We start from the raw sequence: 16,246 nt of genomic DNA, 5'->3' as shown, positions 1-16,246 counted from the left end.
GACAAGTCTCTAACCCTTGAATAAGTACGGTCAACAATCAAAGTACTCGGGAATTGAGAGAATAATGAAGTCCTAACTATTCTTTTTCTTCCTCATAGCACCTAGATCTAACTTGTTTTGAATCATTAGATGTTTTAAGGGGGAAAGTCAAGTGTCGGGTCCTCAGGCTAGGTACGGCCGACAACCCAATTACTTGAATGTTGTGTACAAACACGTACACCCCAATTGCATTCCAATTTGTTATGAAAATGGTTTTGAAAAAGGAACTTGACGTTGAATCAAGTGTTTGAATTTATTATGAAAATAGTGAGTGAAGAATGGAGGTGAGATAGAATAAGGTTGAGAAGATAATGGAAAATAGATGATAGAATGGATCATGGAGTGGATGGAGAATACTCGATGTTGGATCAAGCATTTACGTTGCAATGGTGTGAGTTTTATTCGGAAAACAACTTGACGTTGAATCAAGTACCTTTTGTTTCTTTGGAAATGCTTTGTTTATCGTTTTGTATTTTATCTTGGTTATTAACATGCATAGTAAACTAGCTAGAAAGCAATAAATCTAAGCTATTACATGACTAGGGGGGATATTTAACCCACAATGGGGGGATGGATCCACACAATACCATGGAAAGGGAATGAAAGGAAAATACAATTTATAAACTACTAAACTATGTACCATGCCTAAGGCATACAAGTGACATGGTACTTCAAACAATACAAAGCTATTGAATGAGAATAAAGTGGTTAAGAGCATGGCTAGTTAGGAGTAAGCTTGCATCTCCAAGTCGACACGTGGACATAAAACAACAAACGAGTTAGCGTGAGATAAAATCGAATGAATGAAAATGATGCAAGAATGCTCAATGGTTAGAATCGATTCGAAAGGTAATGGATTAATCAATGAAAAAACAATCAAAGATCTATCCTATGATCATGGCATATGAAATTGGACATACAATGTATTCATCACCTAAATTGAAATGGTATTTTCAATTTATAATGCGATCACAAACCAACAAATCGATCAAATGGACAATTAAAGTGATTATTAATTCTAAGGTTAATATCTACCTAAACATGAATTGAGATCCAACTAACATGGAAAATTCACAATCCAAATCAAAAGTTCATCTAATGAACATGGCCATGACAATCACCATACAAAAGTCTAATTGAGTGAAAGTTAACCTAATTCTAATCATGATAAAATCAACATCGAACCATATTAATCTAATCATGAATTAAATCAACAAAAAAAGATTAACCAAAAGCTAATGGTCAATTATCCTAATCATGGTATGATCAAACTACTAATGAATTAAGTCTAAGAATTCTAAAATCAAGATTAACCTAATATCTAACCAAATTATCTTAATTCCTAATTAAACCTAAGTCATCAAAACTATGCTAATCCTAATTAATTCCTAATATTTCTAAAAACTAAGAATAATCCTAATCTACATCAAGATCCACTAAACGACACTGAGATTAACAAAATTATTCAGAATAAATTAATTAAAGATTAAGCAGATTAATGGGGGTTTAAGAAGTAAACGTGAACATGGGCCATAGGTGAGATGTTTGAATGGGGGGGGGGGGGGGGGGGGGTAACGAAACGTACTTGGGCCTTCCCAAGGCCCAAGCTTCTTGGTTGAGTTCAACACCAAGCCGGATTCAGCCCTGAATCGTTGCCCCATCTAAAGAGGATTCTTAGGTCGAACATCGACAACGCCAGAGAAATCCTCCCTCAACGGCGCGTAACCCTCGCACGCACAACCCAGAAAAACTCACTGAAACAAGACAAGAAATAGGTTTCTTCCACGACGGAGAGGTCGAGAATGACGATGGGTTCATAAGGTATCTCAACACCGAAACTGAAATTGCGCACGAAATAGAGAAGATTGAAAGGGGAAGAACCTTGGATTTGCGTTGTTGATGTTTTTGATTCGTGATGGAGATCGTGTGATGAACGGTGAAGTGTTTTATTTCGAGTTCGTTGAAGTCGATTTGTCATTGATGATGGAGAGTGAAGCATGGTCCGTGCGCTATTGATTGAAGTTGAAGATGAAGACTTGCTCAAGCTTGTGTGTCGCGATGAATCGGTATGCGTCGTCGGCTTCTCGTCGAAGGTGAGGTAACCAACAAGCTTCCGTTTCTTTCAATTTTCTACTCCGATTTCTGTTACGTGTTTCTTCCACCTCTTCTATCTTATTCGTTTTTTCTGATCTTTTTTGTGGTTCTTCGAAGGTTGGTTAAGAAGTTGTGTGTGGTGAAGAAATTGGTTCGAGATTGGTGTCTGTTAGGAGTGAGGTTGAAGTTTTTGTTCTGGAAAATTCATAGTTGAATGGTGGTTAAGGTTAGTTGGTGAAGTTTTGTAGGTGATGTTGGTTGAAGGTGAGGTTGAAGAGTTATGATTTGAGGGTCCTGCTTCAATGAGGGTAAAAAAGAGGGTGATTAGAGGAGGGTTGGTTGAAGGATAGAATGAGGGAGATTCCTTGTGAGTTCTTATGTTATGAGGAGGCTTTGGTCCTCTTTTTGGGAGTGATTCTGTTGAGGTTGGTTTGTCGTGTGTTCAAGATGATGGAGTGTGAATGGCCTCTGTTCAATCTGGTATTGGGGTTGGTTAATCGTTGAAGCTAGACGAAGATTTTGAAGGTCAAGTGAAGGATAAAAAGTTCAATTCGGTTCTGTTATGGGAAGAGGTAGAGTTTTGGTTAGAATTTCAGTTAGAGGGTGTTCAGAATCGGATGGAGAAGTTATGGTTAGAATCTTGATTTCATTCTCTCCTCTTTTCAGTTTCTATAAATGGCTTTTATAACTGAATTCTGGACGTTTTTGTGATGTGTTGTTAGGTTTGAAAAGTTTGTTAAAAGGGGTTCTGTTTGAAAAAACAGTTGGTAGTTGGAAATTGGTTATGCCAGTTGGAGGTTGTTAAGTCGGTTAGATTTTCGTTTGGAGGTTGTTGCGAATCGGGTGAAGGCTTGTGGTAGAAGTTGGATTAAGTTTGGTCTTCTGTTATATGGAGAGAGGCTGGAGGATAGAATGAAGTTTTTTCGGTTATTCCGTAAGTGGAAGGAATTCAGTTGGGAGGTTTTGAATTTAGTTTTTGAAATTCTAAATTGATTCCATTATGCTGGTTTTTATGCAGGTGTTGGTTTTTGTGCAGTTCATTGGCTGAACCGATTACGTTCGGAGTGTGTGGAGGGTTCAACTATATGGTTTGGGGAGAAGCCGTTTCAGGTAACTCTCAATCCTTCTGTGAGATTCTTGTTGGTGTAAGCCCTAGAGGCCAATACTTTTGGTACTTGTATCGAATTATTTATTAATAATAAAAGGCATTTTCTTTATTATGGTTGATTAATAAAGTCCCTAGAATAGATAGTCCGTTTAATGTATTAAGTGTGACTTAATCATGAGAACACATTAAACATAAGGGCATTGTTCTTAAAGTATCCGTAGTCGAGCTTTAATGTGAAGTGGGATAACATTAAAGCATTAAGACTATTATGTTTGTAGACTGATGATCACATCTCATGGATCATGGATAAAGAGTTATCAAGTCTTAAACATAGGTATGAATATTAGGAGTAATATTTATACCGGATTGACCCGCTATGAGAATACTATATAGAAAGTTATGCAAAGTGTCATAAGTTATTCTCATGGTGATAATAGTGTATACCACTCTTCGACCTGAAACCACTATGGATCCTAGATGTAGAGTCGAGTGCTTTATTGTTGATCCAACGTTGTCCGTAACTGGATAACCATAAAGACAGTTGATGGGTACTCCACGAAGCATGCTGAGGGACATGAGTGTCCTAGATGGAATTTGCCAATCCTGCGTAACAGGATAAATGTCTATGGGCCCAATATTGAACTGGACAAGGGTGACACGGTCTATACCTTGTGTTCAATATAGACATAAGGGCAAAGGGGTAATTATACACATAATTATTATCACAGGAGGTTTTTTGTCAGATCACATGACATTTTCGTGACTTGGGTAGCAGTGATGTGTTGCTAGATACCGCTCACTGTTTATTATGTTAAATGCGTGATTTAATATAATTGCCAACGCCGCGAAAACCTATAGGGTCACACACAAAGGACGGATTGATGAGAGATAGAATAATTAAGGAACATCGTAAGGTACGGTGTACTTAAGTAGAATACGAAATATGGTAAGGTACCAAATACTTAAGTGATTTTGGCATTTTATGAGATATGAGCCAAAATGCACTTAAGTGGGCTTTTTGGCTTGAAGCCCACACAAGTGGTTCTATAAATAGAACCTCTTGGGTAGAAGCATTGTAACTCACTAAGACAGAAAACACAACTGAAGAGTTGGAATTTCGTATCTCTCTCTCACTCAAAGCCTTCATTCATAACAGCTAGCACTGCGATTTAAGGAATCCGTTCGTGTGGACTGAGTAGAGACATTGTCATCGTTCAACGTTCGTGATCGCCCCGTGGATCTGTATCAAGGGTTTTGATCATTATCAGAAATCTGCACCAAAGGTTTGAATCGCCACAAGAGGTAACGATTCTATCATTGATCATGCCCATTCGTAAGGATCACTAAATGGAGAAAATTTTAAATTCCGCTGCGCCTTGGATGGCAATTCTCCTTCAGTGGTATCAGAGTCACTTACGAAACCATGAATCTGATATTTGTTTTTGTTCTGTAATAATATGATTAAAGACAGAATGAATCAAAGGTTAAATTGAGATCGATCAAGTTACATATATGTGATATATGTAATCCTGATGCAAAATACATTATATATGATATAGTGTTCTCATTTCTTTCATTCAAACCCTCAATGATTGTTTTCCTTTGAGCGATCAATGGTCGTTTGCTTCTTGATCCGACATTAGTATGGTGAAGCAATGACGTGCTGATCAATCATACTGAATTAACAATCGAGATGTGTTTGACGGTCTGAAATTGGTGCATCAGGGTTAGTGACGGCACAAGGGTTGTGTTGTCAGAGAGTTATGCGATTGGGGCTTGACTGCACAAGAGTTGTGCGTTCTAAACACTTTTCCGAACAGTGTTAATCGTTTAACGCGTATGGTTAACCAGTTAACACAATACAAAATAATTTTTTTTTAATTTTCAAACAGTGTTAACCGGTTAACGCATTTGGTTAACCGGTTAACGCAAGGCGGAAAACAGTTTTCCAAGAAATTTTTCAACAGTGTTAACCGGTTAACGCAAGGCAGAAAAGAATTTTCTAAAAGTTTTCAAACAGTGTTAACCGGTTAACGCATATGGTTAACCGGTTAACGCAAGAAAAAATTCACCCGTTCGGCTAGAAAAAGTGCTTTGAAGTATCAAGTGTTGATACGAAAAACGACGTCAATTTTAAATGAATTGTTCATTAAAATTTTCGAGCAGGGGCGCTGCCCCTTCGACCCCGCAAGGGGCGCTGCCCCCTTGACCCCTGTCCGCTGAACGGGGCAGCGGAACACCCGTTCCCACTGTCCGGGCAGCGGACCCCCGGCTAACTCTGTGTAGTGTGATCGGTCGTCGAAATTTAATTTGATTTTAATTAATTAAAGGAATTAATAATAATAATAATAATAATAATAATAAAGTGTTTATTATTGTCTTGTGGTGATCGGTTATGGCCTTAGTTTTCCTTTGTTTTGTTTTAGGTTTTTAAAATACGACCTGCGTGTCGTGCCTCTCTCTTAATCTCCCAAATGTAACTTCTTTTCTCATCTCACTCCCTCGTATGTAAAACGAGTTTCTTTCATGTAATGTAATGATATGAAGAAAGCAAAGAAGTCAGTGCCAAAGGAGGAATACCTTGAAGATCTTGCTTGAAGAAGCTTAGATCGTTGTAGGTTAGCTTAGGTTCTCTCATTGACTTGGGAGAACAATTGCGCTAGGGGCCATAACTGTTTCATTATGTATGTATGTATGTTGATGCATGTGAATGTATGTTGATGCATGTGAGAGACGGTTTATATGATAAACAAGCCGGTGAGATCAGAAAAATTGCAATTCCCTCAAATTAAATATTAAGTTTATGCTTTCCAAGTTTTAACACTCATCAAGACTAGAATGGATAATGTAGGTTTTGCCTACGCGAGGTGCATGATCTATATATTAGTAAGGTGCGATGGGATAATTGTAATATCCAACTGTTAAAACAATGGGTCAAACTTAACTAAACAAATTATGAGAATATTATATATGTTTGCTTTCCAAGTTTTAGCACTCATCAAGACTGGTATCGAATAATGTAGGTTTCGCCTACGCGAGGTGCATGTTTTGTATTAGTTAAGGTGCGATGGGATAATTGTAATATCCAACTGCTAAAACGATGAGTCAAACTTGATTATAATTTTCTTATATATGTTTAGAAGCAAGAGTTGGGAATAATCCATATGATGGATTGGAATAAGGAGTTATTCACCCAATTGAAATTTTCGAGAGTTGTATGAGATACAATTGGAAGGAGTTCCTACCTAAATAACCTAGTTTTGTGTAATCCGCCTACGCGGACTTAGAACGAAGTGAAATATGGATCTCGACCCACTAGAAAATCTTCCAACGGGATTTTCCGAATCAAATGATGAGGGTCATTTGTTTTGAATAAAATAGTGGGAGCATATTTAATTAAAGGCCTAATTAAATATGTCAATGATACTTATATTTTCATTAATCCTTATGTAGATTACCATGACAGCAAACACCTCTAACAACATCCTGCGATCAATCCTTGATAAGAAAAATTGTCTGGGACAAATTTTCTGGATTGGCACCGAAACCTGAGGATTGTCCTCAAACATGATAAAAAGTTGTATGTCTTGGAGACACCTGTTCCTGAAGAGGAACCTCCTAGTTCTGCACCTAAGGCAGAAAGAGATGCTTATAAGAAGCATGTCGATGATGCCAATGAAACTGCTTGTCTCATGCCGGCTACCATGAACTCAGAATTGCAAAAGCAACATGAGAACATGTCAGCATTGGATATGATCGAACACCTGAAGTTGCTCTATCAAGAGCAAGCAAGGCATGAGAGGTTTGAAGTTTTAAAAGCCCTTTTTCAAAGCAAGTTAGCTGAGGGAGCCCCTGTAGGTCCCCATGTACTCAAGATGATTGGGTATGTGGAAAACCTTGAGAGATTGGGTTTTCCCCTCGAAAAGGAACTTGCAACTGATTTGATCTTGCAATTGTTGCCAGATAGTTTCAGTCAATTTGTCCTAAATTTCAATATGATTGATATGGACAAATCTCTTCCTGAACTGCTCGCCATGTTAAGAACTGCCGAGCAGAATCTGAAGTCAAAAGGGAAGTCCATTTTGATGATCGGAAATGGAAAGAGACAGAACAAAAGGCCCACTAAGCAGAGTGATAAGGGGAAAGGCAAGGAAGTTGCCAATCCCAGACCCACTGCTGCTTTGAAGCCTAGTGGAGGCATAGCAAAAGAAGGCACATGCTTCCATTGCGGTAAGACCGGACACTGGAAGAGGAACTGCCCAAAGTACCTGGAAGATAAGAAGAATGGAGTAGAGACTTCAACTTCAGGTATTTTTGTTATTAATTTATCTACTTCTGCATCATGGGTATTAGATACTGGATGCATTTCTCACATTTGTACAAATGTGCAGGAACTAAAAAGGAGTAGAGATTTGGCAAAAGGTGAAGTCGACCTACGAGTTGGCTATGGAGCAAAGGTTGCTGCTTTAGCCGTATGAACTTTTGTATTGACTTTACCTAGTGGTTTAATAATTCAGTTAGAGAACTGTTATTATGTACCTGCAATTAGCATGAATATTATTTCCATTGCTTGTTTGGACAAGTTTGATTTTTCATTTATAATAAAGAACAATTGTTTCTCAATTTATTTGAATGATATATTCTATGCTACTGCACAAATGAACAATGGACTATATGTCCTTGATCTTGAAATGCCTATTAATAACATTAATACAAAAGGGTGAAACCTAACGAGTTAAAACCAACTAGGTAAGAATATTAAAACTCTTCGATCAGATCGAAGTGATGAGTATTTAATCCTAGAGTTTGATGACCATCTGAAAGAGTGTGGGATCCTATCCCAACTTACTCCTCCTGGAACATCCCAATGGAAGGGTGTATCTGAGAGAAGAAATCGAACCCTGTTGGACATGGTCCGATCCATGATGAGTCACACCAATCTTCCAAACTCCTTTTGAGGACATACACCATTGACATCAGCTTACACACTTAACCGTGTTCCATCCAAAAGGTTGAAAAGACACCATATGAGATATGGAGTGGTAAGAGACCACATATGTCTTACATGAAGATTTGGGGTTGCGAAGTTTATGTGAAACGACAAATTTCAACTAAGCTTGAGCCCAAATCTGACAAATGCTTATTTGTGGGGTATCCTAAAGAAACAAGAGGATATTATTTCTACAATCCTTCTGAGGGAAAAATGTTTGTCGCTCGAACTTGAGTTTTCCTAAAAAGGGATTTTATTTCCAAAGGAATCAGTGGGAGGAAAGTAGAACTTGAAGAAATTCAAGAATCACAAAGTATCGATACACCTATGGAGGAATTAGAGCAGGAAACACAAGTAGTTGTGTAAGAGCAACCTACTCAAGTAGAACAAGACCAGCGTAGGTCAGGCAGGATACGTCACCTACCTGAGATATATGGATATCTGATCAAGGTGATGTATTACTCATGGATCAAGATGAGCCTATGACCTACTCATGGAATCTTCGTTCTGATGAAACAGTAAAACTGTATGGATTCATCAAGAACGAAGATGAGCCTTATATCTACAAGAAGGTTAGTGGGAGCATGATCGTATTCCTGGTATTATATGTAGATGACATATTACTCATTGGAATCGATATCCCTACCCTGCAACAAGTAAAGTCTTGGTTGGGGAAATGCTTTTCTATGAAGGACCTAGGTGAAGCAGCCTATATATTAGGAATCAGAATCTATAGAGATAGATCACAAAACTGCTTAAGTCAGAGTACATACATAGACAAAGTGTTGAGACGCTTTAATATGAATGATTTCAAGCTGGTTATGTGTTTTGCTTAAATGGTGGCACTGTGAGCTTGAAAAGTTCAACGCAAGATGCAGTTGCTGATTCTACAACTGAGGCCGAGTATATTGCTGCCTTAAGTGCAGCAAAGGAAGCTGTTTGGATCAATAAACTTGGCATAGTCCCTAGCATTGTGGATCCCATTGGTCTCTATTATGATAACAATGGTGTTATCGCACAAGCTAAGGAGCCTAGATCTCACCAACGATCCAAACACATACTTAGGCGTTGTGCGAAAATATGTAAAGTACCTACACTTGACAATATAGTTGACCCACTGACAAAGCCTCTTGCGCAGCAGAAGCATGATGGCCATACTCGATCAATGGGCATACAAGTTATGCCTGATTGGCTCTAGTGCTAGTGGGAGATTGTTGGTGTAAGCCCTAGAGGCCAATACTTTTGGTACTTGTATCGAATTATTTATTAATAATAAAAGGCATTTTCTTTATTATGGTTGATTAATAAAGTCCCTAGATTAGATAGTCTGTTTAATGTATTAAGTGTGACTTAATCATGAGAACACATTAAACATAAGGGCACTGTTCTTAAAGTATCCGTAGTCGAGCTTTAATGTGAAGTGGGATAACATTAAAGCATTAAGACTATTATGTTTGTAGACTGATGATCACATCTCATGGATCATGGATAAAGAGTTATCAAGTCTTAAACATAGGTATGAATATTAGGAGTAATATTTATACTGGATTGACCCGCTATGAGAATACTATATAGAAAGTTATGCAAAGTGTCATAAGTTATTCTCATGGTGATAATAGTGTATACCACTCTTCGACCTAAACCACTATGGATCCTAGATGCAGAGTCGAGTGCTTTATTGCTGATCCAACGTTGTCCGTAACTGGATAACCATAAAGATAGTTGATGGGTACTCCACGAAGCATGCTGAGGGACATGAGTGTCCTAGATGGAATTTGCCAATCCTGCGTAACAGGATAAATGTCTATGGGCCCAATATTGAACTGGACAAGGGTGACACGGTCTATACCTTGTGTTCAATATATACATAAGGGCAAAGGGGTAATTATACACATAATTATTATCACAGGAGGTTTTTTGTCAGATCACATGACATTTTCGTGACTTGGGTAGCAGTGATGTGTTGCTAGATACCGCTCACTGTTTATTATGTTAAATGTGTGATTTAATATAATTGCCAACGCCGCGAAAACCTATAGGGTCACACACAAAGGACGGATTGATGAGAGATAGAATAATTAAGGAACATCGTAAGGTACGGTGTACTTAAGTAGAATACGAAATATGGTAAGGTACCAAATACTTAAGTGATTTTGGCATTTTATGAGATATGGGCCAAAATGCACTTAAGTGGGCTTTTTGGCTTAAAGCCCACACAAGTGGTTCTATAAATAGAACCCCTTGGGTAGAAGCATTGTAACTCACTGAGACAGAAAACACAACTGAAGAGTTGGAATTTCGTATCTCTCTCTCACTCAAAGCCTTCATTCATAACAGCTAGCACTGCGATTGAAGGAATCCGTTCGTGTGGACTGAGTAGAGATGTTGTCATCGTTCAACGTTCGTGATCGCCCCGTGGACCTGTATCAAAGGTTTTGATCATTATCAGAAATCTGCACCAAAGGTTTGAATCGCCACAAGAGGTAACGATTCTATCACTGATCATGCCCATTCGTAAGGATCACTAAATGGAGAAAATTTTAAATTCCGCTGCGCCTTGGATGGCAATTCTCCTTCAGTGGTATCAGAGCCACTTACGAAACCATGAATCTGATATTTGTTTTTGTTCTGTAATAATATGATTAAAGACAGAATGAATCAAAGGTTAAATTGAGATCGATCAAGTTACATATATGTGATATATGTAATCCTGATGCAAAATACATTATATATGATATAGTGTTCTCGTTTCGTTCATTCAAACCCTCAATGATTGTTTTCCTTTGAGCGATCAATGGTCGTTTGCTTCTTGATCCGACATTAGTATGGTGAAGCAATGACGTGTTGATCAATCATACTGAATTAACAATCGAGATGTGTTTGACGGTCTGAAATTGGTGCATCAGGGTTAGTGACGGCACAAGGGTTGTGTTGTCAGAGAGTTATGCGATTGGGGCTTGACTGCACAAGAGTTGTGCATTCTAAACACTTTTCCGAACAGTGTTAATCGGTTAACGCGTATGGTTAACCGGTTAACACAATACAAGATGTCATACCCGGCTAAACACTTTTCTAAACACTTTTCAAGATGTCATACCCGATGTCATGACATCTGATATTATGTGCCTGCTGGTTATTTAAAATGGAATTATGCAGGATTGTTCCAGGATGCCAGACTCGATGTCCTGACATCTGTACACAGAACATTCAGTATGAATGTTATGTGTTATGTGATTGCGCTTTTAATGGAAATCTATGTATGATTGAAGATCTGATTTACAAACACATTCAATCATTAATTACAACCAGATTTACTTATTTTCCAAAGAGATCTAATCAGCTGTCATGAGAAGATTTGAATGGAAAATAGTTTTATGGTTTTATGATGTTCAAGCCCAGCTGAATGCTTCTATAAAAAGGGACATGGAAAACCTGTTTTGATACACAAGAAATACAAAACGAAATATTGAGAGAGAATAAGGGTTTGTGTCTTGTGTGGTCGTGTGACTTGTAAGCCATTCAATTCATCCATAGATGATTGAATTGGTATGATTTTTGAGTTGTAATTTGTCACTCAACGCTTTTAAGCATGAGTGTGTGTCTACTTGATTGAAGCTGCTAAGTAAGATCAAGTGTGTGTCTACTTGATTGAAGCTGCTAAGTAAAATCAAGTGTGTGTCTTTGAAGAGTGTCTTCTTTTCATAGTAATTCTTGTTTAATATCACTGGTGTGATTGAGGGGGAGTGAGTGGGATCTCATATCTAAGAGTTCTTAGGTAGAAGTCATACGGGTAGAGATTAGGTGAAAAAGACTGTAACTGGTGGAGTTTACTGAGTCTTTGAACTGATTCTATTTAGTGGATTTCCTTCCTGGCTTGGTAGCCCCCAGACGTAGGTGAGTTGCACCGAACTGGGTTAACAATTGCTTGTGTTTCTTGCATTACTATTCTTTATCTTTATCATGTTTGTGTTATTCAGATATTAGTGTCGTGACATTACCTTCGACATCTCATATCTGATACCAGAATTTCAATTGGTATCAGAGCAGGCATCCTGCTCTGGTTCTGGGTGAGATCTAGGGATAATACTTTTTGGTACTATGGAGAGAGATGGAGGATTTGTTCACAGGCCACCAATTTTGGATGGATCCAACTATGAATATTGGAAACCTCGAATGGTAGCTTTCCTAAAATCTCTTGATAATAAGGCTTGGAAGGCTGTGTTAACAGGGTGGGAACATCCAGTATTTACTAAGGAAGGAGAAGCCACAACTAATAAGAAGCCTGAAGAACAATGGTCCAAGGAGGAGGATGATCTAGCCCTTGGAAATTCTAAAGCATTGAATGCCATATTCAATGGATTAGACAAGAATATCTTCAGATTGGTAAACAACTGTGAGGTGGCTAAAGAGGCTTGGGACATTCTCAAAACCACTCATGAAGGCACCTCTAGAGTGAAGAGGTCTAGACTACAGCTGCTCACCACCAAGTTTGAAAATTTAAGGATGAAAGAAGATGAAAATATTAATGAATTCCATATGAGTATCCTTGAAATTGCTAATGCCTCAGGAGCCCTGGGAGAGAAGATGTCAGATGAAAAATTAGTAAGAAAAATACTCAGGTCACTCCCTAAGAGATTTGATATGAAGGTGACAACCATAGAAGAGTCTCAAGACATCTCCAACATGAGAGTTGATGAGCTAATTGGTTCCTTCCAAACATTTGAGATGGGAATGTGTGATGGATCTGAAAAGAAAACCAAAAGCATAGCCTTCATGTCAAACACAGAGGAGGAAAGTGGTCAGAAGGTTGATGAAGATCTGGAAAATGATGTAGCAATGTTGGGAAGACAGTTCAACAGACTGTTGAAAAAGATGGATGTAAGATATAAGGTTAATGTCAAGAACATCTCATCTGACATCAGTAAATCCAACAATGTTGGAATAAGAACAAGGTCAGATGATAAGCCCAAAGAAGGAAAGGGAGTACAGTGCCATAAATGTGATGGGTATGGACACATTAGAACTGAATGTGGAACCTACCTCAAGAAACAGAAGATGAGTCTTGCTGCCACTTGGTCTGATGAGAGTGAAATAGAAGAGTCTGCAAATCTGGTGAATGCCTTGACTGGAAGATGGGGTTCTGATGAAAACTCAAGTGATGATGAAGTAACCTTTGAAGAGTTGGCCACTACCTACAGAAAGTTGTGTCACAAAAGTGCAGAGGTGTGTAAACAGGTTGAAAGCCAGAAGAAGGTAATAACTCAAGTTGAGAATGAGAAGGTAGAACACTTGGAAACCATCTCCAAATTAAAAACAGAAGCAGTGGTTCTGAATGCCAAGCTAGATGAAAGTCAACAAGTTGAAAGCCAGAAGAAAGTGATAGTACAGCTGGAGAATGTGAAGGCAAAACATGTGGAAACCATCTCCAAGTTAAAAACTGAAGTTGTGTTCTTGAATTCTAAACTGGAAGAGATGACCAAGTATGTAAGAATGTTAAACAACGGATCTGACTCCTTAGACAAGATTCTCCAGACTGGACAAATAACAGGAGACAAATCTGGCATTGGGTTTAATGAATCTAAGCTTGAGTGCAGTTACACTAGTGGCAAACCTAAATCCAAACTTAAGTACAACCATATTAAAAGTAAACCTGAGGTGTTACATCATATGTCACAACATCAAAAGGGAAGACAACAGAAAGGGAAACACCAAAGATGGAGATGCCATTACTGTGGAAAATTTGGCCACCTGAAGCCCTTCTGCTATAAGTTGTATGGTTATCCTAGCCCTGTTCATTATCAGACTCACTATCAACCTAGACCCAAACATCACAGACCTGTCAACAAAAAGCAATGGGTTCCCAATACTAATGTCACAAGTCTAATAGCTCACACTTCCTTCAGAGTTTCAGCCAAAGAAGATTGGTATTTTGACAGTGGGTGCTCCAGACACATGACTGGAAACAAAAACCTGCTAACTGGCCTTCATCCTCATGCCACAAGTTATGTAACCTTTGGTGATGGAGCAAAGGGTAAAATCAAGGGGATTGGTAAGCTTGATTGCCCTGGAGTTCCTGACCTTGACAATGTCCTACTGGTTAATGGATTAACTGCTAATCCAATAAGCATCAGTCAACTGTGTGACCAAGGTCTAAATGTTAACTTCACTAAAACTGAATGTCTGATTACTAACAAAGAAAGTGAAGTGATCATGAAAGGAGTCAGGACCAAGGACAGTTGTTACATGTGGAGTTCTCAAATTGTCGATTCTTTAAAGGGTACCTTAGTCAAAGAAGAAGGAGTGAAGACATGGCACCAAAGATTGAGCCATCTGCAAGGTATGAAGATGATTATATCTGCTGAAGCTATTAGAGGAACTCCCAAATTGAAGATTGATGAAAGTAAAGTATGTGGGAAATGTCAGACAAGGATGTCACACCAGAAACTCAGACATGACATCACTTCCAAAGGTTTGAAACTCCTCCATATGAATTTGATGGGACCCATGCAGGTGGAAAGCCTTGGTGGAAAGAAGTATGCAGTGGTGGATGACTTCTCCAGATACACCTGGACCATTAACAAATATGATGTGGTTGAAATCTTCAAAGATTTTTGTCTGAAACCTCAAGGAGAAAAGCTCATGGTGGCTCAAATAGATGTGGATAATATTGGGTTTGGTAGGAGGTCAGATCAGATGGTAGAACATGTTGCTAGACAAATGCACTCTGAAGTTAGGAAGAGCTTTGTTGGACTTGGGATATAAGTCAAGCAGATAGAATAGTCTATTTTTCTATCTCAAAGAAAATGTGACAAGAACAAGGTTAAGAAGATTGACATGGAGAGTGCAAGGACTCCTTCTCCTACACATTCGGAAGTATTTAAAGATGAAAGTGGTGTTTGTGCTATATATCAAGCTGAATACATAGCAGTTGGAAGTAGCTGTTCTTAACAAGGCTGGTTGAAACTAATGTTGACTGAGTACAATGTCACACACGATGTCATGACATTGTACTATGACAACCTGAGTGCTATAACTATTTCCAAAAATATTATTCAGCACAGCAGGACTAAGCACATTGATATTTGTCAGCACTTCATTAGAGAATTTGTGGAAGAAAAAATCATAGCACTAAAGCATGAAATGCAATTAGCTGACAAATTTGCAAGGACTCTGAATGCTAATCAGTTTGAATATTTAAGAGGGAATTGGGGATTTGTATTCATGAGAAGTTATAGCAATTAAAGTGGAGTGGAAAAGGTAATAAAAATATTATCTGCCTGCTTAAAAGAAAGTGTCACATTTATGGTAAATCATTACCTAGTATTGGAACTAGTATCTATGTCATTTCCACACGCTACCTCAACACAACCATTTCCATCTTCATCCAACTTCTCAGACAACCTCTGCTAGCGCAAAAAGATTTCTTTTAAAAGTCTAACAAAATGTCACAACATCCCTCATCATCTGGATCAAAACCCACTCACAAAGCAAGGACTCCCTCCATGGAGTTTCTGGATGAAGATATTTTGGAGGTCATTCCTCTCTCTGTTATTCCAGGCGACGCCTCTGGCCCTTCTTTCACGACTGGAAACAATCAAGGTAACATTCTTGATAACCCTCCTCCTAAGGATGACATGCACTATACAGATCGTGTCATTAGGAACCTGGTAACTAGGATTCTTAACGAAGGGCATGCAATCAAGGGTGTTTCAACCCCTCTGTCTAGAAGGGACCCCTCTTCTGAGGTGGAACCTCAAACTGAGAAAGATGATGATTCATCTAGATCAGAAAAAGACATTGTTGTTGAGGGACTATGCTCTCTAAGAAAAAACATGTCTAGCAAAGATCCTATAGATGCTTCTCATTCTAAGAAGGCTGACACTGCTGAGAGAGTAATTAATTTGGAGGAAGAGAGTTCAGAAGAAGATGATGACACCTTGGTTCATCATTTGAAACCAAGTGTTGCAAGGAAAATGAAGACCAGGAAAGGAAAGATTGTGGATGAGATGTTGACA

This window comes from Lathyrus oleraceus, chromosome 7 (genome assembly GCF_024323335.1).
Source record: "Lathyrus oleraceus cultivar Zhongwan6 chromosome 7, CAAS_Psat_ZW6_1.0, whole genome shotgun sequence".
NCBI classification, from domain to species: Eukaryota; Viridiplantae; Streptophyta; class Magnoliopsida; order Fabales; family Fabaceae; genus Lathyrus; species Lathyrus oleraceus.
Note: the sequence above shows the minus strand (reverse complement) of the source record.